General features: G+C 43.9%; 2 pseudogenes; both read right to left on the bottom strand.

The window, feature by feature from the left end:
• Window positions 1-2641: 2641 nt before the first annotated feature.
• LOC144368391 (CREB-regulated transcription coactivator 3 pseudogene) lies at window positions 2642-6582 on the bottom strand (annotated as a pseudogene).
• Window positions 6583-10348: 3766 nt separating this feature from the next.
• LOC144368725 (COMM domain-containing protein 2 pseudogene) lies at window positions 10349-10955 on the bottom strand (annotated as a pseudogene).
• Between the last annotated feature and the right edge of the window lie 1690 nt (window positions 10956-12645).

Below are 12645 nucleotides of genomic sequence, written 5' to 3'. Positions count from 1 at the left end.
TGGGGGAACTCCCAGTGTGTGCCTTTGGTCATTTATTCAGAAAGAATTTTTAAAGAACCACTAAGTGCCACAAGATAGATGCTATCAGTAGAAAGAAAAAAATACATCTCCACTCTTAAGAATATCAGTGAAAAATAAATACAAGGACCATAAATAACACCCGTAGACTGTAGTGCAGTACCTTAAATTTGGGGTCAGATAGACTTGGACTCTCAAACACTAACTTTGAATTGTGATCCCTAATAGCTACCCTGCTTTCACACATCACTACAAGTTAAGGGATCATAATGGAGTAAATAAGATGGTGTAATGATCCCCTGCCCATCCCTGTTTATCCATACCCTGTGATCAATTGGTTGATTCCTCCGTTGGTGAATTTGCAATCCAGAGGTGGCTTCTATTAGCATTACTCTAGTTTACAGTTTAGACTGAGACCACGTTTAACCCTTCTGACTTAAAAATACATGAACTTAGAAAGATGACTGAAACGATGTGCCTGACTGTGATAGCCCCATGCATGTCCATGGTTAGTTGTTCTAAAAATGGAAAATGCATTGCAAAGAACATAGAAGCAATTTAAATCAAACGTAGAGAAACCAGGTCATGTCTCAATCACAAGAGGGTGGTCTGTTTCCATTTATGCTGCACTTGTGGTATGTGTAGGGTGCAGGGCAGTTGAGTTTTGCCAGGCTGCCATGCAGCCATCTCTACAACCTGGTGAGGCTCAGACTCTCTCCTGTGCTGGAGCCAGGCCCAGGCTGTCATCCCTACTACTCCTGACACCTCCTGACATGCCTGTCTTCACACAGCTCCTCTGGCAGACTGAGCAGCTGCAGATACTGGCGCTGAGTCCATCAGAAGGTGCAGGCTGCCAAAGCACAGTTACAGGGAGGCGAGGGGCAGGGCAACCTCTGGCTGGGCTCTGACCTTTTCTGTACTTAGCTCTATTCCAGAGCCAGTGACCTGATAGAGCAGCGGCCCAGGCAACCGTCTTCTCCTCATGTGATCTCACAAATCAGAGATGGCTTTTCCTCTACTGCCAACTCCCTTAAAAAATCCTGACGTATTTCTGAGCTTAATTTGGCAAACATTTGTGTCTGGGGCTGCAGGGGGGGGGGCACCTGGACCCAGCGCTTGCAGCTCTTTACCCAGGTACCTGTCCGTGTGCTGTCTAATCAAGCTGCAGCTCTTGAAGGTTGTTTCCCACCCCCTGGATTATTCCTCCTCCATCCTAAGAAACTCAAATAAATCATCAGCCAGGAGGAGATGGGAAGTCCATAATAAGAGAACAGAAAGGAGTGAAAGGAAGTCTTTAAGCCTCACCCTGCCTCCAGAAAAGGAGGAGGAATTGGAAGATTTGAACCCCAAGTTAGATTTAGAAACATTTGCCCTTCAGTTTCTTTCCAAATAAAATGTGATAATCTCCAAAAGACCTTTTATTGAAGTCATAATAACTAGGCTTTCTTTTTTTTTTCAACCTTATTGTGCTGCTTTTAATTACAAAAGATGTAAAATGATGCATTATAAAACTTGAAAGCTATTTTATACAAATTCCAATCTTTAAATATCATTTAACAATGGGCCCTGGGATCCAGGACACTGGCAGGAAGTCTGATTAGCTGCTGTGATGGTCCCATCCATGAAGAAATGGAGACACACTAGGAACCACCTGTGCATAAATCAGAGAAGCCACCAAGGGTTAGAACCGAAAATGTCTTCAAATATGCGCATGGACTTGGAATCACAACATTTCAGCTCAGGTAATATACAGTAGACTTAGGAGAAAGGAAATAGGACAAAGGAGAATTGATTTTTTTTGTTGTTGTTTTTTGTGTGTAGTGCTGGGGATTGAACCCAGGGCCTTGTGCATGCAAGACAAGCACTCTACCAACTGAGCTATATCCCCAACCCAGAACTGATGATGATCTTGATCTGACCAAGAAAATTTTTCTCCTAACACCATATGTCTTAAAAACCACAACCATACAGAAATTAAAAATGGTAACAAATAGGTTTTTAGTACTATGATTTTTAACTGCTAGTAAATGAGAGTAGTATGATTGATGTCTTGTGACAAAACTAAATATTCAAAAATAGTTGTTTTGTTTTTTTCTGAAGTCTATAGCTATTTCCAATGCTAAGGACCAAGGCTGGCTTGTCACAAAGGCAGCAGTGAGTGCAGGCTTACATGCTGAGGGGCAGGTAACACTGTCCCCGGTGTCCCTAATACCATCTAGGTAAGGCGGGCTTTATAATACCCAGAATCTTTTCACGAGAAAAGACCAGACTGATGGAGCTAAGGGCAGATTTAATTCAGTGCTAAACCACATTGTCCTCATTACTGACTTCCCCTGGGTGTCTACACTTCTACAGTAACCTAGAAAATGTCCCAGGGGCAGTGCAACTCATCCTGTGGGTCTTGGGGTCTCTGTTGCAAGGCAGGGCTGCTGTGTAACGTGAACTAGGACTCTGATGCCATGACTCCCATGAGTAAGGTACTATGCAAAGAGCGGATTACGTTGGGACCCCCCTTTCCTCAAATAACATACTCTTATGACATCTGTACCATTCTCTGTCTGAAAGGCAAGATCTGATTTGAGGGCCTTTGACGTAGGAGCTGGCTTCTATTAGCACACTGGGGTTTTGGGTAGCTTTACAACTGGAAGGCACTTTTATTTTAACAAAAAGTTACCCCCCTCTGAGATCTACATAAAGGGATTTGAAAGTTTAATTGGGAATAAGGCTTGCCAGGGGAGGCCAAGAGCCCCTTCCTGAAGCAGAAATCAGGCAAGGAAGACTTGGTTGGTTTCCTAATTTAACAGCAGATTCAGGGAAAATGGTAAAAACAGGAATTCTTGGGTTCCAAAGGTAGGTGGAGTGAAGGCACCATCAGGGTTGTTTGAAAAATCAGAGATAAGGCCAAGGATTGAGGTCTGGAGAGCCACCCAGCCAGGGTCCTCTACCAGACTCTTCTTGCCATAGGCACAGAGGTGTCAGATTCAGACCCTCCTTGTGTAGTCTTAATTCTTTGGGTGGGAGCAGTCCAAGCAAAGGTTCTAGCATCTTATCCCTCCTCCAGGGTTCTCTTCCTCCCCATGCTGTCTTCTCATTGCTTAGCTCTTCCCTTTCAGTGCTCTGTGGGCAACGTCATGTTTTCCATTCAGGGGCTAAGTTAGAGGATGCAGATGGAAATATGATCAAACCATTTTATGATAAATTATTAATGAATAACCATGAACCAAAATTTCATTTACTATAAAATTACTTCTTCTACCTCAAAGCATGTTTGAAGTCATTTACAGAAAAGCATGGATCTGAGAGGGAAGATCTTTTGAGGTGGAGGCCTAGTCAGGATCCCTTAGGTACCAGCACTTGGGGGCCTTGCCACCTATCTGCTATGGAGCATGATCCCAAGTCTAGTGGTAGATTTGGTCACCTAGTGTTAAAAGCATATTAAAGTGCATGCTTAACTTAAGCACAGGCACAAGCATTAGAACAGCTAAAGCTCTGAGAAGATTTGGTAGGGAGTGGGATAGCTATAGATTAGACTGCCTTACAGCATGGCAGATCTGTTCATTCATTCATTCATTCATTCATTCATGCACACGAACACACATGTGTGTATTCAATACACAGTCATGAGGCACTTATTCCATGCCAGGCACTTTTTGGGTACTATGGGTTAAATAAGGAATAAGGCACAGCCCCTGCCCTCTAGGAGCTTATGGTCTAGACCCACAGAGAAGCCACTCTGGGGAGGACAGGGAAATTCAGCTGCTGGGTGAGTGAAAGAACCTCCATCTGCTCCTTCCAATTGGTGTGTAGGGAGAACTGTGCTTGTCCGGAGTTTGTCTGGAGGTCATCCTGTGTCTGAGATACCTACAGTCCCCTCTCTTTCTTGCCCAGTCTCCAGGAAGGAGCATGTTCTACTCAGGCTCATCCATTATCAGGAATCTTTTTTCAGTGATTGAATAAAATAGTCTTCCTTTTCCTCCTGTCCATGAGGAAAAGGTGTATTGAAGCAGCAGTAAAGAGATTACAAACTGGGATAAAAAACTAGCAGTGGTTTGCTGAACTCAAGCCTGTCCTTGGACTTGTGGTTAAACTTCTTCATATTATAAGTAAGGCATCTGAGAGAAACATGGCTCTTGCCTAAGCCCTGGAATGTCCTCCAGCTGGAGGGTGCCTGGCCTTAACAGCCAGATCGAAGAGGGCATTGTGGTGCTTTGGTACCGTTGCACAATGCTGAGCCAATGCTATGGGCCCACAGCTTCTGCCTGCCTCCGGTGTCTTCAGTCCCATGTCCTGTCTTCAGTGTTGATTGAGATCAGTGGTTCTGAGCACTACATGACACTACTGAGGCCTCCCATTACATGATATTTTCTACTTTTACGTATTGACCAACTAAACGGCCAATAAAAAGATGGAGGGGTCACAGGATGAGCTTTCCAGTTCATTGGAAGCTCTAAAGCAGCCTGTCTGCAGCAGCACAACTTGTGCCACAGGCTTTGGAGGCAGGACATAGCTGTGTCTAGAAAAAGCCATGGAGTCTGAAACTGAACCTCAGCTGAAAGCCTGAAACCATGGGGTTGATTCCTTCCATGTTGAGATAACTAAAGTCCAGGGTGTTCATTGGCTCCATTCTATTTTGCTTTGTTTTGGCTGTTTCAGGGATTTTCCTCTTCTGGTGCTTTCTGCTCAGAGTCGGTCAGCTCGAAATGTCTCTTCCACAGAGGGGTCCAGCAGACCCATGCTGGAGTCACTCAACATGCTGAGTCCGTCCAGGCTCAGGGGTTCAATTTGGAGCTCCTCTTCCAATGGAAATGGAGTGTCCACATTCAGGCTGACCTCAGGCATGCCTGCTAGCGCACTGCTCAGGTCTTTGAACAGGTTGGTGCTTGAATCTTCTGTCAGGATTGTGTTGGGGAAGTTCCCGCAGTTGGAATATAGGTTAGGTCTCAAATGAAATGACTCCGGTTGCTCTCGATGACTTTGTTGCACCAGGGGCACCTGTTAAGGAAAGGCTGAGCCTGGCCTCACAGACTGCTGGTCAAAGCCCACATCTGGGAAGAAGTTGGTCAAAGACGAGCCCTGGGACGTGAGAAGCTGGAAGTCTGATTGTGGCAGGGATGAGGCTGCCTGGGGCTGCTGGGCAGGGGGCTCTTGAGTGTGGGGCTGCTGTAGGAGAGGCTGGGTGAGCTACTGGGGTGTGGGGTAAGGGGGGGTGGGGATACTTGAGCTTGAGCTTCTGTGGGCAAGAAGGAAAGTGGGCTTCGCTCTGATGACACCATCTGAGAGGCAGGATATGGGTTCAGTGGGCTGGTTGAAGAGAGCTGTCTGCTGAAATCTTGATGTGCTTCAGGGCCAGGAGAAAGTGTGAGAGGGCTGACGGGAGGCTGCCTGCGCCGAGAAGGGCCACTTAGGTTTGTGGTGGGGAGAGATGGGTTGCTAAGGGAGAATAATCGGAGCGAAGGGTGAAGAGCAGACGCGTTGGCAACTGATGTCTGTGGGTGGCTATTTAGGGAAGAGGAAAGCGCGATCTTATTGAGCATGGCTTGAATGGAGGGGTTACTCCAAGAACTCTGGAGACCAGAGGAGCTTCTTATCCCCAGGTGAGTCATAGCAGCTGGGAGGTTGCCCACACTATTCCCCCACACTCATACTACCAAAGAGGTTGTCACTGGTATCCAGGGAGGCAGGCAGGGGCACCGAGTAATGGAGGTCGGTTAGATCTGGCAATGACCCTCCAGTGTTCAGGGTCCCCAGAAAGGGTGAGAGGCCTATGTTTTGGCCGTTATGTGGGAAAGCATTGCCACCTCCAACATCACAGGATCAAGGTCGCCCTGACAGGGACTGAATCTCCTTGGTCTCCCATAGTTGTTTTGGCAGTGGCTTTGGAACATTTAACAGATTTTCTTCTTTCAATGGGCCAGGGAAAGATGCCACTTCCCCATGTCCATCATTCTCACCATCACAGAAACCCATGTATGGGGCAGGCCAGGCTGACTGGCCCCCTCCTCCATAGGGGTCCTGGGGCTTGGTGCTCAGAGCACTCGTGTGAAGAGCAGAATCAGAATCGGTCCTGTTAAGTGCAGATGTTAGCCTGAACCCAGGATGCTTTTCTTCTTTCCAAGGAGGTTGCTGCCTTGGCCAACTCTCATCCAGGGGCTGTGAAGAGTAATTGGCTCCAAAAGTACTACCATCAAATTGTCGTCCTGGCTTGTCCCCAGACCGTCGGTGAAGGGGGTGGAAGCGGTTTCTGGCTGGCCTCTCCACCAACCCATGGTGGCGGGTTCCGCGAATGTTATCAACTTGATGAAACGATGGCTGCAACTCTGAGGCACTGCTCCGCAGCTGCTCACATTTGGTAAGGATCCTCCATGATACTGTGTAAGGCGCAGTTGCTGAAGCTTCTGAAACGGAACCCGCGACAGGGTGAGGTCGGTCCTGAGCTGCTCGGAGGCCCGCGTCTCCTCGGCCTGCCGCTGCGTGTGCAACGCGATCTTCTCACTGAACTTCCGCGGGTTGGCGCTGCCCGAGCCCTGCGAGGCGGCCATGGCGCGGGCCCCGCGCTGGCAGGAGGCGAGACGGCAGGCGCAGGCCTGCGTCTCCACCCACCCGTCCGTCCGCAGGCCGCCCAAGCCGCCGCCCGAAGCCCGTCGTCCGGCGCGACCCGGCAGAGGAGCCGCTGCGGCCCCGGAGCCAGCGAGCCACAGCGAGCGCACTCCATAATAACTAGGCTTTCTATGTCATGAATTAGTGAAAGATTAAATGTTTAATTTGCTTTTAAGTCATCATTAGGTTTATTAATATTAAAATTACTCTGCTAATGAATACCTTTTAGATGGTTTGCTGTGACACTGTGAACTAAGGGGGAAAATGTTATTTGCTAATTACTTTAGGTGACAATTCAAAGGATCCTCGCTTTTGTTTAAAAACAGATAAAATAAAACCAAGAAGATGTTCATGGGACTACACCAGCATTTTGGAAACCTGAAGACAGAGGTGAGTGCAACTGGCCCCGTGGAACAACTCATGAGAAGTCTGTGGGTTTCATAGTAACTATCAATCCCGCTCTAGAAAAGCTGTGCCACCAACTGACATGGCACAAGGAACCAGAGAACGAGAAGCAAAGTTTCCTGAACAGCCCTCTGGGAGAAAACCCATAGATCACTCATTGCTTTTATTTAAAAAAAATTTGGGGGGCGGGGAGTAAGGGTACCAGGGATTGAACTTAGAGTCACTGAACCACTGAGCCACATCCCAGCCCTTTTTTGTATTTTATTTAGAGACAGGATCTCACTGAGTTGCTTAGCATCTCACTTTTGCTGAGGCTGGCTTTGAATTCAGGATCCTTTTGCCTCAACTTCCTGAGCAGATGGGATTACAGAAATATGTCACTATGCCCATAATCACTCATTGCTTTTAACCTTCTCTCAAGCCATCCAATGATTAACAAATATTTTTCTGCAGCAAAGAGTTCCCAGGCACTGCAAAGCTGGCACATCAAAGGGCCAGGGGTTCCAATCTGCTCACCATCACTACTTCCTAATCACATCACATCGCTACCTACCTAATCACCAGCTTGAAATGCTGGGTCCCACCAGACACCCCTGAGCATCTTCCCCTCTTGGTCTCCACACACTGCAGTCAGCACATTTGCTTCCAAATGCCTCACCTTTCTCCAAAGCCACCAAGAAGGGAGTCCAACTGCCTTGCAACTGCCAGCCTGTCTTCTTGATCATCTGTCCTCTACCCTCTGCTCTGTACTCTTTGTACAAAGCAGATCTGGTTGTGTTTTTCACTTGCTTGAAACTAACTTTAAATCAGAGCTCAGACACCTGCAGCCTGAGACCATCCTGTCCCACAGGGAGTACCAGTCCTGCACTGAGAACCCCTTGGTGAGCCTTCAGATATGCCCTTTCCTAAACTCATTCTAAGGCCAAGAAATGTGGATGTCTGGGGGCGAGATCCAGGCACTAAGAAATTCCCAGGTGACTCCAGGGACAGCCAAGATTCCACTGTTCTGTTCGCTGGTCAGATGACTGAAAAATGAGCACAAGTGTGGGAAAGTGTCTCTCCTCAGCATGTGGCTTTGGTTTCCTCTTCGACCTCCATCCACTGCCACCAGAAATCCATGCACATCATTGAAACATTGATTATTTTCTCATGTTTCAAAAGATCAGATGCCAAAGATTCAATTGCCCATAACTCACATTGATAACACACTTACATTGTCCATACTGGCCTGCTTTTATTAAGTTTTTAGTTATTTCTCATAAACCTACCTTGAAAAGTAGTAACAACTACTTTTTTTTCTAAGTGTAACAACTGTCATGGAAGTATATGCTTTCCCCTGCCTCCTTTCACCTTTAGGAGTTCTTATTCTCTCACTTTCTTTGAAGTTTTATTGAAGCTGTTAGTATTCCTAACATTATATGTGTATGTGTATGTGTTTGTGTGTGTGTACAAATGCATATAAGTGTATAACATTTTAGGATCCTTTAATTTAACAAAAATATTCTGTTGAATGTATCTGCATTCTGTGTAGTCTGGGAAGAGATAAGGAGAGAGAGAATGGGAGAGAGATTAGTTTTGATGTGTTGTTTCATATTATGGGAGCAGACCATCCATGGCACTTGCCAGCAGGCTGGAAATTTAGGAAAAAGTAGATGCTGCAATCTCCAGTCAATTCCATAAGTTAGCAGGTTGAAAACTCAGGTGAGTCTTCTATGTTTCAGCCTTGAGAATAATCCTTTCTGCTTTAGGAACCTCAGTTCTTGCTCTTCAGGCTGTCAACTGATTAGATGAGGTCCACCTACACTATAAAGTGTGGCCTGTGTTACTCAAAGTCAATGTTAATCACAGCTAAGAAGTATTTTTCCACATCTAGACTGATGCTTAACCAAACAACTGGGGACCATAACCTTGCCAGCTGGACACATAAAAATAGCCATCAAAGAGTGGTGGTCCTTAAACTCACCCACTGTGCTCACTGGTTTTGACTGGAGTCAGCCTGTGGATGTTCCTGGTTGCCTTGCTCACTCTCCTGCTTATGCACTTTTGAGAGTCTTCAGGTTTATGCTGCTCTGAACCTCATTGCTACAAGCTTCAGGCACAGGCCTCCCTTGTGTGGAACTGTCCCTGGTATATGTGCTGGGAATGTGGCTGCTGGTCACAGGGCATATAAGAGGTCAGCCCAGGGACCACACCCAGCTCTCTTCCTAGAAGCAGCAACAGTTGCTACAAGTGTTGATCACATGTGAGATGCCCTGGGTCTAGTCTCCTTGGAGGTGTCCAGGCACTTTCTCAAGGTCTCTTAGCTGTTGGCAATAAAACATTCAGAAGCTATTTCATTATGAGGTCTATATTTATTGTTATTGATAATGTTATATTCCTTTTCTGTGTTTGATAGACATTTGTATTCCTTTGTAAAATTTCTGGTCATATATTTTGGTCATTTTTAACTAGATTAATTATATTTTCTTACCAATTTGTAGGTTATCTTTACATATTTTTAATTTTCAAGTGTGTAAATTAAATTGAAACTCTATCAGTTATATTGAAAATATATTCTTAAATTTCTAAACATTTTTAGTTTAAGACATCATTTTTCCCCTGGATAATCAAGCATTGATCACATTATTCTTGTATCCATTATTTACAAATATAAATGACAGTGTGTCTCTTAGTTGCTTTGGGTATATGGGAAAAATTAATCCTTCTGAAAATATTATTAACAATCACACAAAATTGAGTACGTCTTAAGTCAATGAACCATAAGTCAAACTTCAGCAATATGGTAAAAACTACTTATGTTTACATTCAAAGAAAAATGCATGAACTTCTTATAACAATATGGGCATATAATTTAAAAAACTCATACTCACTTTACATTATTCTGTAGCTAGTAACATCATGAGATGCTTTTAAAAGTCAGAAATATTGTACTATTTATAAATACTCTGAATAGGAAAGGAATCACCTGTAAATTTTATTCTCAAAATTGATCAATAAGGAGGAAAATGCTAGTTAAGCAGACAAAAATGTACCAAAACCAGGGTATTACTCATATATACAGAAGATATGAACAGTATAGATTTATTTCTAGTTGATTCAATCCTATTTACACATTTAAAATACAAAATTCCATTTCAATCTGTCAAGAAGCTGACCACATTGAGTACCAGAAAAGGAACCTGATTGAGCTTCTGACCGTGACCTCAATATCCTGGAAAAGGAAAAGTAATTTCATGGAATCTAGATGCATTTATCAACACCAATTAATAAAAATTAATTCTGAAAAGTAATTCCTGAATTTCATCCATTCACAAATGAGTCAAAGGCCTTAGGACCTTAACACTTGGTACTGCTTGATGTTGTGACCTACTCTCCTACAGTGGTTTGTTTTCATCTCCTCGAAGGATTGTTACAGTTGCTGAACTAAATGCAGTAGGGTGGCTGAGTCTGCCTGCAGAACTTTGGTGTTGTGGTCTCCATTCTGATTTAGGTGTAGTTTGATAGTCACTGCTGGCTGAATCTGTTGCCTGAGACTTCTGCTTGCAAGTTGTACATGTAGTTGCCACTCAAGGCTGTGGTAACTGGGAAGGCTGGGTGCCAATTCACCCAGCATAGTCCTGATCTCGTTTCTGTTGTCCAGGTAAAGCTGAAGCAATAATTTGCTCAGTTCTTCAGAGAATCCCAGAAGAAAAACAGAGTCTTGGAAATCCACTTCAGAAATGATGAGTTGGAGCTCTCGGTGAGCAGGTAGGTCAACCCTTCCACACCATGCTGGACAGTGTTGCTGCTCACGTTGAGCTTCCTTGGGGCGCCCTCGTAGACCTTGGGGATGGTCCCTGGCCTCAGGAACTCCACCCAGATCCACTCAAGCTCCACTACCACTTCTGCAGGAAGGCCAGCTGCTCCTTAGGCTCTTCCCACAAGTCCAGCAGCATCTTCGCTGGGCACTCTTTTTCCCCCACAGCACCCCGGTCTTCCTGTTTAAGACATCTTTGGACATACAGATGTCTTTAATGTTTTTAAAAAATATTTTTTAGTTATAGTTGGAAACAATACTTTTATTTTATTTATTTACTTCTATGTGGTGCTGAGAATCAAACCCAGCACCTTGCACATGGTAGGCAAGCACTCCACCACCGAGCTCCAGCCCCAACCCCAGATGTTTTTAATTTTATGTGCTCAAATTAATAATCTTTTCTCATGTGATCGTGTGTTTTCATGTGTTTTAAAAGCTATCTGCAATACTTTCCACTAATCATCTTAACATTTACTTTTAAAATATTAACATGGTTAATATATCTAGAGTTGACCATGCATATGGAATGATGTGGGAATGCAAGTGTGTATTTTATTTGTGGAATGCCAATTCTCCAGTCCCATTTGTTAAGTAATTATCTCTTTTCCTACTTCTCTATGATGCCATCTCCATCGTGAATCCAAGTTGTCCATGTGGACAGTTCTGTTTCTGGGATTCTTAAGAATGTGTTGATAAACTTGTGTTTTTATTCTATTGATAGATGATTCTTGCTACATCGGTTGAGAATGTTTCCTTCCACTACAGAGTAAAAAGAAAAAATATGATCATAAGACATCCACTTTTATAGAAGGGTAATAATAGTAACCTGTGTGATAGAGCTTTCCTTGGGAAGAATATATGTTGGACATATTTTTTTTAATGTGGGAGTATCAGAACACTGATTATAGAACCCACTCAACACTAAGTAGCCATGAAGCAGAGACATGTCCCCCACCGATGGACAGCTCTCTTTCTTTCATGACATCTATTCTGACCCTATGAAAAGTCTACCCAAGTAAAATAATTACCACTTACTCAGTATTCTAAAGAGTGTTGTGAGAGACTCTGCATCTAATAGAAGAAAAAAATAGGCCTTAATCTTCATCATGTGGGATTAGGCCCCAACTTCCTTAATAAGACTCTTACTGTACAAAAATTAAAACCAATAATCAATAAATGGGATGGAATCAAACTACAAAGTTTCTTTTCAGCAAAAGAAACAATCTGTGAGGTGAACAGAGAGCCTACATCCTGGGAGTAAATCTTTACACCTCATATATCAGATAGTGCACTACTCTCTAGGGTACATAAAGAACTCAAAAAGCTAAACACTGAAAAACAAATAACCCAAACAAATGGACTAAGGACCTGAACAGACACTTTTCAGGAGAGGATATACAATCAATCAATAAATATAAGAAAAAATGCTCATCATCTCTAGCCATCAGAAAAATGCAAATCAAAACCACTCTAAGATATCATCTCACTCCAGTCAGAATGGCAGTTATTATGAAGACAAACAACAATAAGTGTTGGTGAGGATGTGGGGAAAAAGGTACACTCATACATTGCTGGTGGGACTGCAAACTGGTGCAGCCAATATAGAAAACAGTATGGAGGTATGGAAGCACCATTTGACCCAGCTATTCCTCTCCTCGAACTATATCCAAAGGACTTAAAAACAGCATACTACAGCGACACAGCCACATCAATGTTTACAGTAGCACAATTCAATTGTGCACACTTGAATTGAATTCCATTCAATTCAATACAATTGAATTGAATTCAATTGTAGCACACTTGAATTGGGTGTTTACATACTTTATATA

The sequence above is a fragment of the Ictidomys tridecemlineatus genome, chromosome 11, assembly GCF_052094955.1.
Source record: "Ictidomys tridecemlineatus isolate mIctTri1 chromosome 11, mIctTri1.hap1, whole genome shotgun sequence".
Taxonomy (NCBI): domain Eukaryota; kingdom Metazoa; phylum Chordata; class Mammalia; order Rodentia; family Sciuridae; genus Ictidomys; species Ictidomys tridecemlineatus.
Note: the sequence above shows the minus strand (reverse complement) of the source record. Positions and strands in the feature narration are given on the sequence as shown.